Genomic DNA, 25,111 nt, shown 5'->3' on the forward strand with positions numbered 1-25,111 from the left:
AGGCAGACAATCATGAAGGGTATAAAGACAGCAAATACAGGGGGAGATCCCATTCCTCACCACTCAAAACAAAGGCATTTAAAGCAAATTAAAGTTTCACATATGGTTAGTAAACAAATGGAATGTGTGAGCCCAAGACATGATACATACTGAAAGTGTACGTAGCCATACTAAACATCCACCTAAATATCTCTTTGATAATAAATACCCATAAGCCATTTAGCCGGCACAAGCTGTCTCATGGGAAAGTGCACCTATACAGTGTTAAATGAAAAAGGCTTTGGGGTGGAATAAATAATAGCTGGGCAGGCCCCCAACCTCCATACACTATAGGGTAGGGGCAGGACAGCTGCCCACACTCCATCTTTGCCTTCTTTGTGCCCAGCCTCTCCGGGAAGTGGGACAAAGGGCCCTGATGTCATCTCTCTCCTGCACCTTTGAACCCTCTGTAATTTCAGAAACATATTACATAATTTCAGAAGCATTATTATATGGCAAACCATGCAGATTCTAACGAAGACTGCCTGCCTGATTCGTATCCTGGGTTCACTTCTACTAGCTGTGAGATTTCAGGCAAGTTACTGAACCACCCATGCCTCAGTTTCCTCATCTGTAAAGTGGGAATGGTAATTATGATAGCAATCCCAAAGGGTTGTTGCAGTCAAATGGATTCATCCATGAAAAACACATAGGACAGTATCTGTCATGGAAGACACATCCAATAATGCTGCTATTGTTTGGCGGCTGTCAGCAGTATGAGTGAATCCAAACGCCAAGCTGGACCAGCTGAGGAGGGTGAGCACCGGCGCGGCATGCAGCTTGGAAGCACGGGAATGTTCCAAGGGGGTCTGTAGGAGGTTGAACAGTGGCACCTCAAAAAATATGTCCACGTCCTTACTCCCAGAACCTGAGAATGTGACCTAATTTGGAAAATGGATCTTATACGATGACATTTAGAATCTCAAGATGAAATCATCCTAAATTATCCAGTGGGCCCCAAATCCCATTACTTATTCCTTAAGAGACACACAGACGAGATGGCCATGTGACGACAGGCAGATATGGGAGTGATGCAGCCACAGATCAAGGAACACCAGAAGCTACCAGCAGCTGGAGGAAGCGAGGAAGGATTCTCCCTTAGAACCTCTGGAGGGGGCACAGCCCTGCTGACATCTGGATTTTGCACTTCTGGCCTCCAGAACTATCTTAGGGCTACTCTGAACTTAATATGCATACGAATTGCTTGAGGAACTTGCTAATCTACAGGTTCTGATTCAGCAGGTGTGGGGTGAGACCTGAGATTCTGCATTTCTCAAAAGTTCCTAAGTGATGCCATTGCTAATGGTCCACAGACCACGCTTTTGAGTAGCGAGGGTTTAAGAGCATATTGTCACCAGCAGCACCATGATGACAAAGGGGATACCTGGAACAAAAGGACAGAAGTTATAGATCTAATCAGCCACCACACTTGGCCATTGTGACAGTAAGAGCGCCACCCCCCCCTGGAGGATAAAGAGCAGAAGCAAGTCACTGAGCTCTGGTGGCATGACTCCCTAGGCTCGGTCGATGCTTCTGAATTGAACAGCAGCTCACTGGGGCAGTACTAATGGGTTCTGACTGCTCCTGTTCATCACTCTCTAACAGGGTCAACCAAGAAGTGGTCTCATCCTTTTGGATGGGAAAAAAAAAAAAAGAAAGAAAGAAAAGAAAAGAAAAGCAAGCAAAATAAGATTTCCTTACCCCTGGCTTATGGAGGGCTAGGAATAATTCCTAGGAGAATGGAAGCTTCGGTGATAGTACTCCAGTTTCCTAATTTCAGTGAACTTGATGGAGACTTATATATCAGTACTTTTGCCCTATTGTTGTTGTTGTTGTTTTTTAAGATTTTGTTTATTTATTTTACAGAGAGAGTGGGGAGAAACAGAGAGAGAGGGACAAGCAGACTCCATGCTGAGCACGGAGCCCAATACCGGGCTCGATCCATGACCTGATCCGAAATCTAGAGTCAGATGCTTAACTGACTGAGCCATCCAGCACCCCTGCCCTATTGTTTTTATGGAGTAAAAAATGCTTGGTCCGAAAAGGGAATGAGAACTTGCCTCTAATGTAGCCTGGGCTCCTGTGTGAGTAGATATTGAGCAGCTTGGGTTGGTCAACAAGAGAGGAGAGGCCACTGGTATGTCCCAGGATGAGGGTGGAAGTGGAGTAGCCTATCCACTAAAACAGCCTAGGTTTAAGGAAAAAAAAAAAAAAAAAAAGTGGTCCGCGAAGTGCAATGTAGGAATGGGCAGCAGATGCAGATATCGCTTCTTGTTACAAAGAAAAACAAGAAGCCTTGCTGAAAAGAAAAACACAAGCCCAGTGGAGTCACTTACGCTAGGCCAAGTCACCAAACCAGGGCTTACTACCTAATCTGATTGAGGTTTCAACCTCCCCCGAGAAATGTTGTCTTAACTGGCCAGTCAGGAATTTTCTGGTCTGCGCCAGTGATGTAATCTGTCACATGGACCCTCTCCTGGTCCCAAAGGAAGATGAGGTCATTCACCTAATAAGACCCCCTGCTCTGCCCCCTAAGGGAATGTGACCTTGCCTGAAACAATCCTTTCTATTCTTTTGCTAATTGTCCTGCCCCTGTTCTGCCTATAAAACCCTACCACTTTGTACAACTCCTCCAAACTCCTATTTGCTAAATGGGATGTTGCCTGATTCATGAATCACTGAATAAAGCCAATTTGATCTTCACATTTACTCAGATGAATCTTGTTTTTAACAGCCTGAATTCTCACTACTTTCATTTCCCACGGATCTCTTTCTCCAGCGCCCCTCCTGCAATCCAATCTACGTGTATGGTTTTATCTCTAAAATCCTTCACAAAACCACCCAAGATTCCCCATTGTCTATGGCCAAGATAGCCATGAGACTTCAGAACACATACCAACTCCTATGGACTGGTGGCACTGACTTAAGGGAGCTCCAGTCCTCCTCTGCATTCAGTCTGAAAGAAGGAGATTAATTTTCTGGGTCAGCCATGGGCTCAGGGCAGGGGGAGTGGCACCAAGCCATTTCTTCCCGAACAACAGGATAAAGTCATCTTGGCTCTCAAGTTCCTCAAGCTAGCTCTTCCTCCAGTCTTCCTCTGCATGAAATGCCCACCCCCAGACAGACAGGACCACCCTCTACCCCACATCAGCCCCCAGCTCTCCTCTTCCCCTGGTCAAGGTCTTTCCATTCTCCAGCACCTAGTTCTCTCCCTCTTCCTGGCTCTGGCACCTCTCGTTTGCCACCAAACTGGCATCTTTTCCAATTACTCATCCCTGTATATGAGTCAGGACAAAAATGATTAATGCATGAGTGTTCCCAGCTTCTCCCTTCCCCACAGCCTCTTCTCCCTATACTCCAAGAAGAGCTCACCTTGCCTCATTGGGGTTTTTTTGGGCTTCAAGAAGTGAAATCAACAGGGAAGGGGGCTGGGAGAGAATAAGAGGAAGCACCTTCAAGGAAGCAGGTCTTGTGTTGAGAGAGGAGCAGCAATGTGTTCTGTGAGGGCAGCGGGCAGCAGAGAACAGTGGATTTATAGGAGTTGCTGTGGTCTACACACTCCCCATTTCATAGTCAAGAAATGCAAAACCATGAGTTATCACAAAGGGCTTCTGATTATTTAAATCTGTCTTTGAGGTCACAGAGGCGCACTCAGCCTGAACCTCATGGGACATGGCTGCATAAGTATCCCATTTATGCCTCCCCATGCTCTTTTCCCCTATGGCTTGAGGGGCCATTCCAGCGCCTGTCTGCTAGGGTCCAGGGCAGATTCCAGAGTGGCAGTGTCAGGCAGGCCCTGAAGGCTCACCCAACATCCTCACTTCACAGATACAGAGACTGAAGCCCAAAGAAAGGGGGCCAGAGCCCCTCAAATTCCACTGCAGCTAAAATGCCTGTAGAGCAGCATGTCCTGAGCTGACAGCACAGTGGGACTGCCAATAGCCCTTCCCTTCCTTCCTCCTTCAGGAGGAGGTAGCTTAGGTGAGGGGTATCAAACCAATCCAGTTTGACAGGTATTGATTGAAGACACGCTATGAAAAAGTGCTTTGTATAAAAATATGTTAAACATTCTAGAAAAGCCTGCTATGGGCACTGACCTGCTGTGAATTATTTTATGATGGGAAGCACCATTTTGCACAGACAGTAATCTTCCTTGATCATGGGTGAGACCCTGACCTCTTTGCCTTTGGGTCAGCTCTCCACTCACAGGTATGACCCCTCTCCTATCTCCTCTTTCTCATCCTCTCCCACACTTGTACCTTCCCCTTCTTCCCTCATCCACAAACACCATCCCTGAAGCTTGCCTCATCCCTGCATAGAGGCGAGTCCAGTGCAGAACATGCTAGGTGTACCTTGGGAAAGTTTGTTTCTGATGGTGGGAGTAGGGGAGTCTCATTAAAGACCACTCTGGCCTTATTGGCCTGATGTGCCCATTGGCAAACCCTCAAGGACACATTTAATGTCAGGCTCTCATTGAATGTCAGAATTACAGGGGACTCTGAAAGCAACCTGGCCTGGGTTGCTCCCAGTGATTAATTCGTCAGGCTTCCCTGCTGACCATGGCAGGCTCCATGTCAGCTGGCTTCCTGCTGGGTTGGGGGCAATAGGAGGCACCAATCCAAGATGGAGGGAAGATGCCAGGGCATTTCTTCTCTCCCTCTCTGCTTCACATGGCATCTCCTCCATGGCTCCAGTTCCCACCTGAGAGGCCCACCATGTTCCAGCTTCCACCGAGTGAGTGACCCTGGCCCCAGGGCTGGGATAACACCACCTCCCCACCTTTTCTCTCCAGCCTCCTTCCTGGAGGAAGTGACTTCCTGCTGGGGTTGATCTCTGGGCCACCTCCCTGTGACCTGTTTCACTTCCTCCATTACCTGTGTGAATGTCCTGCATTAAACGTCCTCTGCTGAGATACTTAGAGAAGTTTCTATTTTCCTTATTAGAGCCTGACTGATACACTGATACACAGCCCAACTTCCCACCTCCCTTCATCAAACCTGTGAGAAAACTGAGGCCAGGAAAGTGTGATTTGTCCAAAGAAAGACTCAGTGACACTTTGTGGTCAGTGCCTGGCCTGGGTTTCCTGGCTCTGCCTCCTCCTCTCTGCAGAAAATGTTAGGGAATGCTTGATTTTCACTTAAGCCAAAAGAGATGCAAATCATTGAGATCAACAAATTTGCAATACGTGACTTCTAAGGCATAACCACAGTCCTTTCATATGTCCTCTGGACGTGAGGAGTGATTAAAACCTTTGCTCTTAGAGATGGAGGCACATCAATTAGGGTAGCCAGGCTGTAACCACAGCCAGTCACCACAGGCTTCTGTGCCTCAGTTTCTACATCTAAGGAAACAAAGGTAACACAAAATTATCCTTTCCAGAAGCATTTAAACAGTTCTCTTAGTATTTGCAGCAAAATTCAACTCCTTAGATTTTGGACCAGATGGATTTTCAACTTTGCAAAGTAGGTTTAATTTAATAGTTATTTAAATACACCACATATTTTAAACACACAGTGCTTCTGCTAATTAACACTTCATAATTTCTCAAGAGTCCCATAGGCAATTGGTACTATTTGTAACTGGTGAAAGATTGTGTCACGAAAATGAATCCTATTTCTTTCCTGAATTGCAGCCCTGGGATAGTGCATGTGAACGATCTTGTCTCTCCCACCTCATGTAAATGAAGTGTTAGGACAAGACGAGGGTGACTCCTCTGGGGTTGGATGATAGGGACATGTGAGCAGAGCACCACCGTGGGCGCTTCAAGCTCTGATGTTCTTCCAAAGGGCCAATGAGCCAAGGTTGCTTACATAGACACACATAAGCTAAACAGTGACCTAATAAGAAGTCATGGACATATGCACAAACACACAGCACTTGTAAGGAAAAGCCAGTCAGTAGAGCAAGATGACCCCAATCTATATGAATCTGACAGACAAGGCAAACGAACCCACAGGTGCAGAGTGGGGGCTGGTGGCACTCGGCCCCCAAATCTCACCAGGCTGCCTAAACATCCTCACCCACCCCTCCGTGCCTGAAGTTCAATCATTTAGAGGTTTATTAGACTAATGTCTCCTGCCTTTAAAGGCCAGCACTCCTGGAAGAGTTGACCAAATATTTGTTAATCCCTTCCTACATCAGTGTGACCTAATGAGACAGCTGTCTTCCTGGAGCTTTGTAGACGTCAGGGGCTGATGGGTCAGGGAACAGAGGGGAACATGCAGCACTTCAGGTGATGCAATGGGAAGATGTAGGCTGCCTTACTTTATTGTTACAGGGACCCTGGGCATCTGAGGAGTCAAGGAAAGGTGTTTTTAGAGGTTGATTGGGCGCCAAAGGGGGAGGGAGGAAGGAACGTCTACTTACCCAGGGTTCTGCCTAGAATGACCCTACCTGCACCTGCTCCCACTCTCCACACCCACTACAACCTCAGGATCACTTTTTCTTTGGGGGAAGGAGGAGACATGAACAAAAGGTTACAGTGAGGCAGAAGAGACTGAGTGTAACTGGGGAAAAGCTCATTATGTGGAACTTATTTTCTGGAAATTCTAAAAATAACAAAGAACTAGAATAGGCTTTCACTTATCACTAAACGGGATGTTTAAAGAGGGAAGGGCCTTGTCTGATTGTGTTCATCGCTGTATCCTCAGCATCTAGAATAGTGCCTGAAAGATAGGAGGGGCTCAATAGGAACTAGTTGAATGAATGAGGTAGCACAGACCAACATGCAATGATGACAACTCCAGGCCCTTCCGGTGGCATTTCTGATGGCCCACTGACCATTGTGGCTGCACATCTCTCGCTGGAGTTATAGATGGGCCCTGGGGGAAAGGGAAATCCCTCTGTAGTCCCCTACAGCTACGTATGCTGAGCTCTGCAGGCTTTCTGCTGCTGCCCCGGGTCACTACCTTTATTAGGCAGCATCTGCTGAATGGCCAGCCCACATGTCACAGCAAGCAAGTGGGGCATCTTCCCTGCTGATGCCCACGACAAGAGGTAGATGGTGCACCAACCAACCTTAAACTTCTCCCAATCAGACCTTTCTGCCCTTCAATAGGCAGCAGGCTCTGCACCCATAGAGACTGAAGGGAAACTCTGTGGGGTATTTTCTGCCCTTCATTTTGCAGGCACCACAGGCAAAATGAAACTGCTGATATTCTGTCAGCCCCAATGTCCCAAGGTGATGTTTATGGCCATCTTTTCAGTCTTCCCTCCTCCTCCCTGCCATGAGGTTCAGAGGATTAAGTGCTACAGGTAGCAGATAAGAATCTAGCCAAGATTCTGTAGAAGATAGAACAAAGTAAGTAATTTCTAACCAAACCATGAAGTGGTACAAAAATATATAATAGGAGGCCTACAGATCTTTATAATTTCCAAAACCATTGTCAACCAATCAAAAACAGCACCAGGTTTAGCTGGTGGCTACCTGAAAAATATCTACAAAAGTCCAGCTTCACATGGAACCTCCTTGCAAAATTCTAGGTTCACAGTAAGTCTTCAAATTCTATCTGATTGAGCAACATTTGAATGCCGTGTACATCAGGACCAATGGAGGTCGTATACGAATAAAACAAAGCTTTCCTGACCCCTGGATAGACACTTGAACCATGTACCATACTGAGAAACCACAGCCCTAAGTGGGCACTCCAGGAGCTGTATCCTGGGGAAAGAGCCCTGGACAGAATCAAGAGCCAGAGGTCTGGTCCTAGATCTCCAACTTGCTCTGTGATCAAAGCAAGCCACTCAACATCTCTGGGCTTCTGGGCATCTGTAAAATAAAGTGTGGAGTAAGGCAGCCTCTGGAATTCCTTCCAGTACAGAGATGCTCTTTTACTGAGAGTCTGTGACTTGACTGGCTCCAGTCGTGTCTCTTCTTGGTCCATGTGGGGGAAGGGGTGAGGTGGGCTCTCCCTCTCCCTGGTCATCCTCAGCTGGCCCTCAGAGATGTAGGAAGTGTGGATGGAGAAGAGGATCTGGTGGCATCCACAGAGTAGCAAGGTCCTAGGGACAAGGAGGTTGCCTCTAAACAAAGAACTCAGCCTAGGAATTCTCCGGTAAGGGGAGCCTTTGCCTGGGGGAGTCAAAGTCTTTCCTTTGGAGAGATGAAAGGAACAAAGGAACTTGTAGAGGGCTTTCGAATGCCACAGCTCACGCCACAGCTCATCCCTTGGTTACTGAGATGGGGGGTTGGGGGGGGGGCATGCAAGCTCCTAAGTTTGAGTAATAGTGCTTTGAACTTCACAAGAGGAAAGAGTCACCAAAACATCTCATGGAAAAGGTACAGTGTTCTGGCCCCCGCTGTCTGTTCGTACATCCGTCAGAACTGGCCTTCCTCTGCTAATTAATTCCCATCTCATCAGTCACTCTTGGCACATAAGTCCTGCTCACAATTTCCCATCTAAATTACCTAGCATTCAAGAATGCTGTGCACTGACACAGACACACAGAAAGTAAGACGGATTTGAAGAAATTAGCTGCTTTTATAAGCTCAGGGTCCAAGGGCCATCTTTATCAAATCTACCACAGGCTACAATTTTGCAGATCTTTTTCCTGTGTTTTCTGGCAGCAGATGTTGCTTCTTGCAGGAGACGTGAAATCACTGCTGGCATGTCTTCTCCCCTGTGATCGTAGGCTGCTTTTTAAGGAGGCTTTAATAATGCATACAAAGGAAGAGTAGTGCATGAATTCAACACCAAACCGCTACCAAGACATGCTGCCTTGAAATCAGGCCTGGTGGGCAAAGCAAATGGATCAGCTTTTTTTTCTTTTAATTTAAATTCAATTAGCCGACATATAGTACATCATTAATTTCAGATGTAGAGTTCAGGAATTTATCAGTTGCGTATAACACCCAATGCTCATCACATCACCTGCCTTCCTTCACGCCCATTACCCAGTTACCCCATTCCCCCACGCAACTCCCCTCCAGCAACCCTCAGTTCATGTCCCATAGTTAAGAGTTGCTTGTGGTTTGTCTCCCTCTCTGATTTCTTCCCATTCAGTTTTCCCTCCCTTCCCCTATGTGCCTCTTTACTGTTCCTTATATTCCACATATGAGTAAAACTGTATGAAAATCATCTTTCTCTGGGGCGCCTGGGTGGCACAGCGGTTAAGCGTCTGCCTTCGGCTTAGGGCGTGATCCTGGCATTATGGGATCGAGCCCCACATCAGGCTCCTCTGCTATGAGCCTGCTTCTTCCTCTCCCACTCCCCCTGCTTGTGTTCCCTCTCTCGCTGGCTGTCTCTCTCTCTGTCAAATAAATAAATAAAATCTTAAAAAAAAAAAAAAAAGAAAATCATCTTTCTCTAATTGACTTATTTCACTTAGCATAATACCCTCCAGTTCCATCCAGAATGATGTAAATGGTAAGATTTCATCCTTGCTGATGGCTGGGTAAATATTCAAATGGATCAGCTTTTAGCCTGAATCTTCTGGTTTTCATCAGGAAAGGGTTTGGACCCCAAAGCTTTTTCTGAGGATGCCATATGACAAGTGCAGCTTTGAGCCAACATCAGCTTGTCGAGTGCTGATTTTCATTACCTCCCAGCTGCCTGGCCACACAAATCACTTCTAGCTAAAGAAGGAAAAAATGCTTTTCATTTAGCCGTCAAGAGTGCTAGGGCTAAGTGCATATTTGACTGACATCTTAGAACATGTTATCAAAAAGGTGTTGCAGGTCTGGTAAAATATGTCAAGAATCAGAAGCAATACAGTGGGAAGGAAGGGAAGGCTCTATGTTTGGATTGTCGATGTGTAGATTGCATAACTGATGTCACTGTGCCACCTGGGAAGTTTATAATGTTTTTAAAATACAGTAAGAGTTGGCGAGTTTTCAGAAATGGGTTGCTGCACTGATAAAGAAAGGATCTCCTTTCTTGTCCCCAAGTCCCAGTGCTTTCCACAGACACACAAAGCCCACCCCCAGGAGCAGATGAGCAGACTTCATTTTTGTTGTCAAGGAAACCAGTCTGTTCTTAGCTCTAGAATTAGAAAGCCTGGGCCTGGCCTCAGCAGTGCCTTCTGCTCACTTCTTGACAGGGCCCGCCATCTCTTCCCCACTGGGGACACTGAAGACTATGACACAAAATCACTAGCCCTGGCCAGGGGAGTGGGGGCTCCTTCCACAGCCCAAATCAACCCAGCAGACGGGTACCCAGCCCACACGGACAAATCCATGGGGGGGAGAAACAAGTTCATCCACACAAAAAGGGAGAGGACAATTGACAAGGGACAAGCGATTGACCCACATTATTGGGAATAGCTTAGGGAAGTAGGATTGACCAATGCCACCCAGCACTTCTCCCTCCAAAACATCCACCCCCACATTTCTCCAAACGGGAGAGTCTGCCCACTGGCATCCACCCATGGTTCAAACCTGGTGCTCTATCTGAGGCAGGAAGTAGGGCCCAGGGAAGCCTTTTGGGGTGAAGGGTCTGGGTAAATGTTCCCCTGTTTGGGAGGGGGCACTGGAGAGTTGGGGGTGGGACAGGGATCTGGGGAGAAGGAGAGAGGAGAACCCCAACATTATTACCACCAGGGAAGTGGGAGTCTGAGATGGGACAGAAATAGAGAAAGACAGACTGAACTGCCTGCTGGCAGCAGAGGGAGTATGATGACAGGTACCTTTGGGGATATGTTCTGTGAAAACCAAGCACAGGGAATAAATTAAAGGGGAATAAATTGAAGGGGTACATGTTAAGGACAGTCTTGCCCAGGAAACAGCCCATGTGCTTGATCCTCTGAACTCCCTGAGCCAGCATTGTCAGTACCCATTTCAGAAGTGAGCACCCTTTACCTTGCATTATGCCTATTTGGATACATGCTTTATCTGTCCTTTTGAACCAAGAGTTCTACAGATCCATTTCTGACCCAACTCTCTATCCTCCATAGCCCTGGAAGAACCACTTGCATATACGAGGCCTGATGTGGGTCTGCTGAGTTTTCATGCATACATGCTTATTCTAGACACTGTGAAATCACCTACAGAAAGTGCTCACAATTTTGAAGTGATTATGAGAAAGAATTTTAAGATTTTCAACTCTCGAGTTCAGAAAGTATTCGATTTTTACTTCCTGCAGTGCTTTATCCGACTCTCCCAATGATTACGACTGCCTTATTATAATTAGTAATACCACTGATGATGATGATGATGACCCTTGTCAGCACAGGGAAGCTACAGTGAGACACCTGACAGAGAAATGGGGAATTAAGTGTACTCTCTGAATTTAAACCCTAAGAGTGCACACAGTGCTGGGGGCAGATGGACTTAATAATTAACTGAAAGAGGAACTGAGTCCTTGTCCAGTAGGACTGGACTTTAATCTGACAGTGTCCTTGCACACCCATGTCAGTCCTGGGGGGATGGCACAGTCCCGGGGACATGGTTCCTGCAACACAAAGCTTAAAATACCTCGAATCCTTTGCTTGGATTTCTCAAGCACCAGGAAGAATAGAGTCTCCAGCAGTACTTTTTAAAATCTCCCTTTTCTTCTCCGATTCACTACACTCACACACACAGCTACCACAGGCCTTTCCCCCCAAGTCTCAACCTCCCCACTGCCCAAAACTCCTCTTGTGCCCCAGGCAGCTCTACTTTAGTCCTCCTCCTTTCCCCTCACTCTTTCTCTGACAGCCTTAACTTTATTATGCAAGTTAAACCTCATGCAATTTGTCTTTCCTTTCTCCTACCCTGCCCACCTCTCCTTCCAAGCCCTGTCTCTCTTCCCCCACTTTCCACCCCAGAAGCCAGGAGAACAGGCTTAATTAGGCAGTCATGCCTCTCCCCGTCAGGAGGGTCCCACAGGGCAAGGGAAGAAGCTGTGTACACAAACCAGAGTCTTCTTCAACTGTCAAGGGAACAGAAATGTTGAGAACAATCAGATAGATGGTAATGACTTCTGCCCCATCCCCTAAAGAAAGACAGTGTCCAGAGGAAGGAGACCTGGACGGGCATGAAGGCATAATCGAGGGTCACAGAGCAGCAGCTGGATGCTGGATTAAAGGGTGGGCCAGCTGGGCAGGAGCCCGGAGCACTAATTATCAAGCCGCACTAAAATATCCCAGCACAAGTTAACACTAGTTTATATAGGAATATACTGTCAGTTAACCACTTTTTCATACAAACAACACGCACCAGCTGAGGTTTCTATACCAGACTCCTCACATTATGGGGAAATTTAAACTGGTTCTGCTCCCACTGAGTAGACAAACTTATGACAGCTCCTTGACTGCGCTGACCTACAATTTTCAAGTATTTTTGCAAAATGCCCCTCTAGGCTTCATGATATAAGCTTAACAGTCCCCTAAGGTCTGTCACCACATTCAGCTGAAATTTCTAAACAAATAAGACAAGATAGAGTGGATGTACTGAGATAAGTTATTTAGCTTATATAATGTCTAGAACTCTTCATATGCCTTTCAAGCTGCCTAGTTCAGAAAATCTTACCAAGACTTTCTTTACTTTAGACATGTAAAGATCTATTTCTCCCCACTCTTGCTTTAAAAAAAAAAAGTTGAATGAAATATTTAAATAATATCAGGAGCGCCTGGGTGGCTCAGTCCATTAAGTGTCTGCCTTTGGCTCAGGTCATGATCCCAGGGTCCTGGGTTTGAGCCCCATACCGGGGCTCCCTGCTCAGTGGGAGTCTCCTTCTCCCTTTGCTCCTCCCCCTGCTTGTGCTCTCTCTCTCTCAAATAAATAAATAAAACCTGTAAAAAAAATACTTAAATAATATCAGCCGGAGAAAAGCAGAATCATCTAGCCTACCTAGTATGCTCATAAAGGCACAATTCAGGAGAGAAAGATCATCCCTATTTTAAAAAGGATACTTCCGGCTTGACACTATTTTGAAACATTTAATTCATCTAAGCTGTGTTCTGATTCCATCTCCCTAAGAATTCTTCTGTGATTCAGATTCTCACATCCATGTGAGCCCCAAAGAGAGCAAGTTCTGGCAAACATACCATAGATTGCCTCCGATCTTCACTACCATTCTTTAGAGTGGAAATTATTATCCCCGTTTTACAGAAAAGGAAACCGAGCCCCAGAGCATTTAAGTTTCTCAGAAACACACAGCTAATAAGTGGCTGAGCTGAACACTAGCCCTGGGTTCATCTGATTCCAAAGCCCAGTGTACCAAAAGGCATGGAATTGTTTCTATAGCTTGTTTATTTAAAAAGAAAATTAAACACTACTTGAGAGAGACTTACTTATAAATGAAAACAAAAATCTGGTCATGGATGACCAGAAATGTTTTAAATGATTACAAATATTATAAGACATTCCAATTGAGGACGGTGTCTACCTAGTGATCCATTACTCACTCTCCTCCAACTTTTCACTAAAACCCCATGTTGACTCACACACCAAATCAGATCGTAACTCATAAAGACTCCAGAAGCAAAGACTGACAATTAGACTAGAGCCAGAACAACAGATGAACATTTACTCATCACAAGACCTATGAGACTGAAAGGAGAGGCACAAATAGTGACTGACAGGCGCTTGTCTTTGTCATTTGGAGGAGAGAAAGCCCATCAGATAGAAGGTGACACCTTATTCCTCCCCCACTGCCTGCCTCCTGGCTCTGTACTCTCCAGAAAATTTAGCAACCTTCCCACTGTGATGTGGAAGCTGTTCCTTGAGTGGCCAGAGCCATTTCACACATATCATCACTGTGAACATCTCTCATGCTACATCTGTCCCAGGACTGCAGTGTTAGTCAAGCAACACGGCCAGGGACAGACATGGATTACAATACTATGTTGCAACCAGGGATTTGAAGACACAAGTAAGAAGTGACTGTAATACGATATGTGTGGGAATCAGACAAAATCTACCTCTAAGCTACTTACAAAAAGATATATGTATGTCATTCAACATGATTAATAATTATTAGCTACCCAGGAAAAAATAAATGTAAACAAACAATGGGTTATAATATTTATATCAAAGACAACAAAATTCAAGGTAAAAACCTCTAGATAAAGCAAAGATTATTTTTATATGTGAAGAGAGTAATTCCCACAATGAAAATAACATATTGAACAATTGATGTTATGCCTCAAATAACATAGTATTGGACTATATATATGCATTTTGATATATACGTATATACATATTTATTATATATACATACATATGTGTTTTATATATGTGTATACATACACGCACACACGTATCTATCAAAAAACAGTTGAGAACTGGTTAGAAAATAACAGGACCCAAATGATAATGGATGCCATTAATATACTTCTCTGTTCATAACAAATTAAAGAGGTTAAAAAAGTGAGGGGAGGGTACAAAAGCCTGAATGGGTTGATCGATTAAACTTAAATGTATCCCTTGATACTCACCTTCTCACGATACAATCTCAGGAACCAATAGGTTTGGGTGACAAGACGTATGCTGAACATTAACATTATAGAAAGCAAATCCACTGCGAGCATCAAGAGCAGGGCAAAATGCCCCTAAAACAAACAGTCCAGCAAAACGTTTCTTCATTCTAGGAGAAGCATCATTTATCTTGAGTGAGAGTGGGGGTTTTATGGTTTCTTTTGTTTTTTGTGTGTGTTTTGGGTCTAAGAATTTTTTTGATGGGCCTCTTAGGAAATGAAAAGTGAGGGGCACCTGGGTGGCTCAGATGGTTAAGTGTCTGTGTTCAGCTCAGGTCATGATCCCAGGGTCCCGGGATTGAGCCCTGCATCTGGTTCCCTGCTCAGCAGGGAGTCTGCTTCTCCCTTTCCCTCTGCCACTCCCCCAGCTTGTGCTCTCCCCTCTCTCTCGAATAAATAAATAAAACCTTTTTAAAAAATGAAAAATGAATTCCTGCCTCTGTTACTATGAAATTAGAAATATATATACTAGTCTCTGCCCCCAGTTCCTGACACACAGCTCCTAAAACCCTTGGAATTTTCTGGATTATAGGAGCATCTTTTTTTTTTTAATTTTATTTATTTATTTATTTATTTATTTATTTATTTATTTATTTATTTATTTATTTATTTGACAGAGATAGAGACAGCCAGCGAGAGAGGGAACACAAGCAGGGGGAGTGGGAGAGGAAGAAGCAGGCTCCCAGCGGAGGAGCCTGACGCAGGGCTCGATCCCACAACACCGGGATCACGCCCTGAGCCAAAGGCAGACGCTTAACCGCTGTGCCACCCAGGCACCCCTATAGGAGCATCTTTTGTTCTAACGAGGTGACTCTTGACGGGCTTTAGGATGGGGATTAGTCAGGAAGACCAAGGTATGATTAGAAGTCTAGAACTTTCAGTCCTATCTTCCATCTTCCAGCTCGGAGAGAGGAGCTGGAAATTGAGCTAATAATTGATCGTGTCTATGTGATGAAGCTGCATAAAAATCCCTAAAATACAGGATTTGGAGAGCTTCCAGGTTGGTGAATGGATCCATATGCTAGGAGAGTGGCTTACCCCAACTCCACAGGGACAGAAGTTCTGTGCTTGAAACCCTCCAGACCTCACTCTATGTACCTCTTCATCTGACTGCTCAGCCGTATCCTGTATCATATCTTCTATTAGATAATAAACCAGTCGATGTAAGTAACTCCCTAAATTCTGTGAGTTGTTCTAGCAAAATATTAAACCCAAAGAAGGGTGGGGGAACTCCTGATTTATAGCCTATCAGTCAGAAGGATGCAGAGGCCTGAGCTTGCCACTGACAACTTAAGTGCGTGTAGTCTTGTGGGACTGAGCCCTTAACCTGTTGTAGCTGATGATCACTCCAGATAGGTAGGTCAGAATTGAATTGAATTATTCTGGTATTATGGAATTGGTCAGTGTAAAAAAAAAAAAACCTACACATTTCATGTCAGAAACATTGTGGGTAAAGGAAACAAGTACCTTTTACTTATCAGCCTTGATGTGGAAGAAGATGGGGAAACAAAGGGATAAATCGCCTTGCAGAAAGAGTAACAACAACAAAAAAATCGGAAGTGGGGGGTGCCTCATGGCTCAGTCGGTGAAACATCTGCCTTTGGCTCAGGTCATGATCCTGGGGTGCTGGGATCGAGCCCCGCATCGGGCTCCCTGCTCAGCGGGGAATCTGCTTTTCCCTCTGCCACTCCCCCCACTCACACTCCCTCTCTCCCAAATAAATAAATAAAATCTTTAAAAAAAAAAAATCAGAAGTGGTGCACCAATAGCAAATGGGGAAAGATGGGAGGTGCAAGAATAGGCAGGTGCACTGGGACAAGAACATGGCAAAGAACAGGAGCCTACAGACAGAAACACACAATGAAAAATTCCCTGTAATGGAGAACAGCCAATAAGTTTCAAAAATCACTGATGCTGAATTGAATTTAAAGTTGTTTCCAGCCCTATACTATAAATACCTTCTGTGTGCCTAATCCTTTGGTTAGAAGTCTGAGATGCAGAACAGCCTTGTGTTAGTGGTGCTTTGGGAGAATAAAAGAGAAAGGACCGTGTTTAGTGAGGGCAAATGTATTAACAAAGAGGGCAGCTCCTCGGGGAGGCAAGCTGTCAAGTATGACGGACACTCCTGTTCACCAGTATGTTTCCTCTCTACTTTCGGGGATAGAAGAGGATGATAATTTCCCACCCGCTTCCAGCTCGGCACTGCCTATGTCTTCCTGTGATCAATGAAATATGAACAGAAGCTCATCTGGGAAGAAGCATTTTAGAACCCATCCTCCTGCTGCAGCCACCAGCAATTTCCAGATGGTGACAACTCCATCAGCTTAAGTCTCTAAGTAAGGGAGCCATAGGACAGGTTCCCCCACCCCTCAAAAAAAACCAACTCCAAAGACATGCAGCAGGAACAAGACATTAATCTCTATTGTGTTCATCCACCGAGGTCACGGAGGGGCTTGATACTGCAGCGTACCAGGTCATAACAGACAGTCTGAACAAGGTCATGGCCAGAAGCACCAATAATATAGACTAAGAGGAGGACCAAGAAATGCAAGTTTCCCCACCCAAAATGTCTTGGGGAATCTACGAAAGGCATGGACCTTCTTACAGTTTGTGGAATAGAGGTTTGAGCCTTTTTGATTACATATTAAATGAAAGGTAAATTGCATATAAAAAATGGGCTGGAGGTCTTAGAGACCTTTGGATTACACATTGATGGGACATTTATAAAAATTTATTACAAATCAGGACACAAAGCAATCTCCAATAAATCCTAAAAATTGAGAAAGACATATTCTCTGACCACAAAACATTAAAACTAGGTAATGCATTCTTAAGGACAAAAAACCACCACCTAGAAATCTTAAAACTCTCCCCTAAATAACATCTGTTTACAAAGGAAAACTAAACTGCAATTGCACATCATTTAGAAAACGACAAAAAGAACACTATATATCAACAATTAGTGGCTACAGCCAGAGCCACATTTAGAAACAAACTTATAGCCTTTAATGTTTTTATTAACAAGAATGAAAATAAAATAAGCATTCAACTTTAAAAGTTAGAGAGACAGGAGTGCCTGGGTAGCTCAGGTGGTTAAGCATCTGTCTTTGGCTCAGGTCATGATCCCAGGGTCCTGGGATAGAGCCAGGCTCCCTGATAATGGGGGAGTCTGTTTCTCCCTCTGCCCCTCTCCCACACGTCAGCTCGTGTGCGCACGCGCTCTCTTTCTTTCTCAAATAAATAAAATCTTTTTTTAAAAAATTAGAAAGAATAAGTTTAAGGAAAGAAGAGAATTAAGATAATAAAAATTAATGAAACAATTAAATAATCAAAGAGCTGGTTATAAATAAATAGACATATTTTTAGCAACTCCATAAAGACGACACATGAAATTGGGAATGGGACCCTATCAGTTTACAGAGGAAACAAAAATCTATGAGGACAGGAGCCAAGCCAGCCCAACCAATGGGGCTACGGGAGGTACTGAGGGGAGGGAGGAATATGTGATGTTACTCAGCGATGACCTCGTTTTGGAAAATGGCTGTTTGTGTTCAGTGTTAGCATTTAATCTGGCAACTTCCAGGGACAGTCATATCTTCAACAAGCTTCGTGCATAATGAGCCTATAAGAAGCACAATTCTCAACATAGAGAACAATCCAATTCTGCTTTGCAGTTGTTGGGAGCGAAGGGACAGATCACGGTCATGACTACTTCACGGTGCATCAGCACATATCACACGGCCCCGGATCTGGACGGTTGCCTCGCCCTAGTACCGGCTCACAAAGTACTACTAGTTATTGGAGAGGTGGAAGGGAGCCACAGTCACCAGGGGAGCAAGCTGACCCCAAGATGCAATACACGAGGACATGTTAAACTTCTGTAGGTGGTGATGATCAAGGCCTTCCCTCTCCCTTCAGGGCCGGGTCAAGACCCTCCTCCAGTTGAGTCCTTTCTTAAAATCTAACTGGGAAGCGTGGGCCCTAATGTAAACTATGGACTTTGGGTGATAATGTGTCAGTGTCGGTTCATCAATTATAACACATGCACCATTCTTATAGGGGATGTTGAGCAGGTGTGGGGACAGGGGGCATATGGAAAACTTCTGTACCTTCAGCTCGGTTTTGCTGTGAACCTAAAAATGCTCTAAAAAAATTCTATTACAAAAATCTAACTATCATTTGCAGGTCTGACTAGGCAACCATCCCTTATTGCCCTCCTTTGGCATTTACTGGCTTTCTCTCTCTCTTTTCTTTTTCTCTTCCCCTTCTTCTCCCACTTCAGACCAGTCTGACCACCCTGGAGTTAGGAGGCCAGGATCATAATCCCAGCTCCTCTACCACACGCAAACCCAGCTGTGGACTTGCAGGCAAATCAATTAACCAATTTTGACATCTCTCTAATCAATGATAAAATGAGGAAGCCGGTCTGTATTATAAGTTTTCGAACTATCCTAAGAATGCTAAGGTTCTACAGAAACGCATCAGGCATTCTATAAGCATTTGATCCCATCTGTTCTATTTGAAAGACTATAATAAGCCATGCCTTTAATATCCCTAATATAAGTATGTCTGGGACTACCAATACCTAGTGCTAATTCTTCTTCTCGATGACTTCTTTTCCTTCTGCAGATTGGAGAACTGCCTAAAATTTTTTTTTGGTGTAAAGCCTTTTCATGTCTGCTCACATGAAAATGTACCATCAAGTACATCACCAAAGAATATGCACGGGGCCCAAGAAGACACCATGAACAGCTCAGCTCCACCCATGCTTGGAGCCAACTCCCTATGTGGCAAAACTAAGTTCTGGGTGTTCCTATCTAACTTCATTTTTTTAAAAAGATTTTTTATTTATTTCAGAAAGAGAGAGCATGAGCAGGGGGGAGGAACAGAGGGAGAGGGAGCCCGATGTGGGGCTCGATCCCAGGACCCTGAGATCATGACCTGAGCCGAAGGCAGACACTTAACCCACTGAGCCACCCAGACACCCCCTTATCTAACTTTACTTATATACACTGTTTCATTTAGGGAAAGTGAAATAGTTAAACTGTTAAAAAGAGAAACGGATTGCTGGTTGAAGAGAGAGATTTTTATTTTATTTTATTTAAAGATGTTATTTATTTGGCAGAGAGAAAGAGAGAAAGCACGAGCAGGGAGGAGAGGGAGAAGCAGGCTCCCCACTGAGCAGGGAGCCTGATGTGGGGCTCAATCCCAAGACCCTGGGATCATGACCCGAGCCAAAGGCAGATAGTTAACTGACTGAGCCACCCAGGTGTCCTGAAGAGAGAGAATTTTAAAAGAAAATATGATGATGCCTGTGACCAAAGTGATCAAATTCAAGGTGAAACATCAAGCCAGACTCAACTAGTACCTAATGATCCTTCAACTCTTTCTGGTTACAGAACAACAGTGAATGAAATAGGAGGAAGACCACAAAAACTCAAAGACAAGAAAATGCAGTAGCTATTATCTGTCTTTGGAGCTCACCTTTCAGGACAAGATCCATTCAAGTGCTTGATGTGCTTTGTAGCAAACTCTGACAAAATAGCTTCAGGGTCTCTGCCATAGACCATGCATGTAGTGAGCCTAAAAATGAGGTCCTTGGCCACACTCAGTATAAAACAAACATCTTAATGTGTTTTTCATTAAGTTATGTAATATTTAAGTTTGACAGTACACGTTTATCATTGCCCATGAGGGAAAAATACATGCTCTCTTGTAAAAGTTTATTAAATCTTATGCTATGGACCCTGTTACATATGTGCTAAGTAAAAAGCCTACTTCAAAAATCTAGTACTGCAGTCAGCACAGTCCCCCCAAGAATCCAAGACTGTGCATTTCATGGCTTCACTAAGTGGGTCAAAATTATCACCACAAAGTCACATCTTATGATGAAGTAGGTTCCAAAGTCCATTAAAAAGGCCAAAATTGGTTAAAGTCAAAATACTCCTTGAACATCTCAATAGCCAGGAAGAACAGAGCAGTAGAGCATGGTTTTCTATGTACCAACCCACACAGTAAATGTGCATGTAATATGTACATTGTAAAGTCTGACCCACAAAAGAACACATGCAAAATCAAATCTGGTCATATTTTTTACTGTTTCTCTGGGAGTTGGATTCCTATGTGATACGTGCGAGCATAAGAACTTCTGCTCTACAGGAAATGATCAGAGTTTCACTGATAGAAAGGTGGGAACTTGTGGTTCTCTTTATGCTGCTTCTTGGACGTTACAATCACTCAGGTAATTTATAATGGAGAATACATGCTTTGACACACTTAATATTAATAACCAGAAGAGAAGAAAATGTTTTGTAAAATCTCAGATACATTTGCAAAATTTGGAAAGGCTTGTCAGGTTTATTTTTAAGTAAACCTGGTTTCTGAAATCTTGCCATTTGCAACGACATGGTTGGAACTAGAGGGTATTATGCTAAGCGAAATAAGTCAATCAGAGAAAGACAATCATCATATGATCTCACTCACATGTGGAATTTAAGAAACAAGACAGAGGAGCATTGAGGAAGGGAGGGAAAAATAAAACAAGACGTAATCAGAGAGGGAAAAAACCATGAGAGACTCTTAACTAAAGGAAACAAACTGAGGGCTGCTGGAGGGGACGGGAGTGAGGGAACGGGGTAACTAGGTGATGGGCTTTAAGGAAGACCTGATATAATGAGCACTGGGTGTTACATACGACTGATGAATCACTGAACTCTACCTCTGAAACTAATAATACACTATATGTTAATTGAATTTAAATTGTAAAAAAGAAGATAAAAATAAAACCTGGTTTTATTTTAAGATTTATTTATTTATTTGAGAGAGAGCGAGCAAGAGAGAGAATGAGTGGGAAGGGCGGAGGGAGAGGAAGAGAGAACCTCAAGCAGACTTTGCACTCAGGACAGAGCCTCACATGGGGTTCGATCTCTCGACCCCAAGATCACGACCTGAGCCAAAACCAAGAATCTGACACATAACCGACTGCACTACCCAGGCACCCCTTAAATAAACCTGGTTTTTAAAACCCAGGGGTAGAGACCTCCCAAAAGCGTGGTTGTAGCTTACTTAAGCCATCCTTATGCACAGCGAAGATAGCACCAGCTATTAAGAAGGAGGCAGTACCTTTCAAATCAAGGTTTTAATGTGCCAAGCAAATTAAGACATTGTCTTTAAACGCTCCCTTCTCAGAGTTCCTTGTAAATTTTGGAGAGTGAATTCCAGAATATTAGTTTTTCATTACAAAGTTTATTGCCTGTTAAAAGGTAACGTGCTGGTATAAATATTTTAAATGAAGCAAGAAATTATTTTGAGTTTATTTTTCTGACAAGAAATTTACTAGATACCTCTGAAACATAACAAGAACACCCTAGCTTGCATATCTTATTGATATTTTTAATAAATCAAATGAACTTAATTTGGCAATTTAGGGTCACAATATTATCTGCTTACACATCATTCAGCATTGAAAAATGAAAGCATTTGGACTTAACGTTCCAAACAACTTGCATTTGACTATTTTAAAACTCAGAGTAAATATCTGATGGAATAGCTAAAGAAAAATTTAATAGCTTTGTTGGATGTTTTGTAGTATTAAAAGCACACTGAGAAGAATTTTCTACCAAACACTAAAGATTTAAATTGGCTAAGTGGCTTGTTCAATCTACTCCATCCAAACTGAACACTTGGAGAAAAGAAATGAACGCTGCTGTTAGATGTTGTCAGTGATTCAATTAAGGAAAAAAGCATTCAGCATATGCTGTGCAGAAGGTAGGCTGGTGAGCAAAACCAGGCAACATCTAGCAAATGTGGAAATTACAGTTTGATGCAAGAAAGAGGCATTGAACAGTAACACAGCAACAACTGTATGTATACCTGTGATTACTTCTTATTAGGAGAGACACAACCACAACAGGAATATCTATAGTTGGAGATTCAGCCACCTGGTAAAGCAGGTTTGAGACAGCTTGCCAGGGGGAGCAACATTTGAGCGGACACTATAAGGAAGAGTAAGAGTAAACAATGAAGCAAGAAGAACAGTGTGAACAACAGAGCCCAGGGGTGGGGCACAAGTGGAAATGGGGAGACTAGTTAGAGGTCACTGCAGATGTCCAGATCGGGTGATGGGGATGATGAGGCTTGGACTCAGGGCAAGGAGAGATGGCAAAAAGTGCATGGATTTGGGAATGTTTAGGAGACAAAAAAAAAAAAAAAAAATCAAACAGGACTTGATGGTGACCTGGATGTGCCCTCTGGTTCTCTTCCTTTAGATTTTGGATCAGTTCATGGAACTGAACTTAAGATTTCAAGGGGAACTACTAAAGTGCCCCTACCCTACTCTTGCTATAGATTTGGGTTTTGTTTTACTTTGTTTTGCTTCTTATTCCCACACCCCTTTTCCAGACAGTGCCACAAAGTACAGAACTAGAGACTGAACAAATATATGCTTTGGGGAGAAGGTCTTCAGAGTATGGAAGAGGTGCTTAGATGAAATGGGGGCTGGTCTCCTCCTGAGGCACAGGCCACACCCTGAGGGTAGCACGGCATTTCTAACATCCCAGCACAAAGCAGGGAAATGCCATGTGCTGAGGGCCAGGTCCCCATCCACTGCCAGACTATGGCCTCAGAACACATCCCCCCAGGAAGATCAGCTGTCTCTGCTGACTGGGAGATTGCCTGACCCTCCCTCTTGAGAAAGCACAGCAGATGCTTTTTATATAATGTCCAATTACTCCAAGGAATGTCATCATTTTTATGATTAATCAGTGGCACACACTCAGGGACATATGTGAGATGGATATTCAAGGACAACAAAAGACCCTGCAGAGAGGAGATAAATTGAGTCCAGCATCTGTAGCCAATAGTTAGAGAAACAAATTAACTGTAGATGTATTGCATAAATATCTCTCCATGTAGATTATTGCCAAAACAAGGATTAATTTAATCTAAATTCATTGTGAAGCAAGTCTGTTTTTTAAATCTACAGGTTACGCAAATGGTGGGGAAAAGTTGTAAGTAATAAATATCCCCTTGACAGAACTCAAATAATAATGAGCTAGGGAGCCTGCAACTGCAATGACCACTTATAAAACAGCACCCAATACCAGAGTTTTGTGCTTAAAAGGATTCTCTCAAGAAGGAATCAATCAACCGGGAGTATTCCAACTTGCTTTGTAACTCAAATGTCAGTTCTTTTGTGAAGTTTTCTCTGATCTCTTGAGCAGAATTAACAGGCCTCTCCTCCGAGCCCTTATGGCACTTGTCAGCGGGTAGTGGAATTATTTATCATGGTGACTCTCCGGTGGTTCTCTTCAATTTCAGTACCTAGCATACAACTCAGCTTTCTTCTTATTCTGGGCCTTAAAGAAGATGCAAATATGAAAAGCACTGGTAATAGCAGAGCTGGCAGATGCTAAAACTAGGGAACAGTTCATGGGGCCAGGCAGTAACCCCATGCAATCATTCCTCTCACCCTCACAATGACCCTCATGAAGTAGGTCCCACCAAGATGAGTAAACGGAGCAAGAGGTGAAAAGATGTGTCCTCTAGTAAGGTAGTGAGTGAGGACAATCAGGTTTCTAATTCAGGCAACCCCACTCTTTCCTTCTGCAGACTGGGGTGAGATGGGAAAGCACTGGCCTGGGAGTCCAAGTACTTGGGGTCAAGGTCTTTATTTCGTAGTTTACTAGCTGTGTCATCCTAGGATACTCACTGAGCTCCCTGACCTTGGGATTTCCCTGCAAGCCCAGAGCTCCAGGTCTCATCCACACTCATCTCTAAGACAGCCACTGTCCCCTTAGTGGCTCGGCTTGGCTTCCCACCACTAGGTACAGCCTGTAGCTACCAGATTAGCATCTGAATCAAAAGTTTTTGCTGAGACAAGTGTTTTTGGATGGATTTCCTGGGCGTCCTTTTTTTCCCGTGTCCTTACTCATCTAAGGTTTTGGGCTAAGTACTGGAAGACAGCAAAGGTGTAGCAACTAGGCTCTGCATGCAGAGGTGGCAGCCATCTCCTATGCAGCATCACGGTCACCCTCAGACCTCCGCTGAAGCCCGAGATTGTTAAAAAGAGGACCAAGAAGTTCATCTGGCACTAGTCAGACCAATATGTCAAAATTAAGCTCAACTGACAGAAGCCCAGAGGTATTGACAATAGGGTGCACAGAACGTTCAAGAGCCAGATCTTGATACTAACATCAGGCTGGCAACAAGAAACCAAAGCACAGGCTGCCCAGTGGCTTCTGGAGGTTCCTAGCCCACAATGTCAAGGAGCTTGAAGTGCTGCTAATGTGCAACAAATCTCACTGTGCAGAGATCGCTGACAATGTCTCCTCCAAGAACACAAAGCTACTGTGGGAAGAGCAGCCCCGCTGGCCACCAGAGTCGCCAATCCCAACGCCAGGCTGCACAGTGAAGGAAATGAATAGACAGCTTATGTGCACATCGTATTTGTGTTGATAAAACCAGAAACCCCCCTCCCCAAAGGAAGGGTTTAGCAAATGGTTCCTGCACTCCAGAACTAAGAGTCCAACAATAGATTCAAACAAGGAAGCCAAGTCTAGAGATATAATCCAGGGAGGGCCTCAGGGCACGTGCTCACCCACCATGCCCCAACACAGTCACTCAGGCAAGAGAAACTCATCCTGGCTTCTGCGACGTTACTTTTCGCCTCATACCTTCT

General features: G+C 44.2%; 1 pseudogene; it reads left to right on the plus strand.

Moving 5' to 3' along the window:
* The first annotated feature begins 23,909 nt into the window (after window positions 1-23,909).
* On the plus strand, window positions 23,910-24,844 carry LOC148109671 (large ribosomal subunit protein eL32 pseudogene; annotated as a pseudogene).
* Window positions 24,845-25,111: the final 267 nt, after the last annotated feature.

Source organism: Ursus americanus, chromosome 7 (assembly GCF_024610735.1).
Source record: "Ursus americanus isolate L20-20 chromosome 7, mUrsAme1.1.p, whole genome shotgun sequence".
Taxonomy (NCBI): Eukaryota; Metazoa; Chordata; class Mammalia; order Carnivora; family Ursidae; genus Ursus; species Ursus americanus.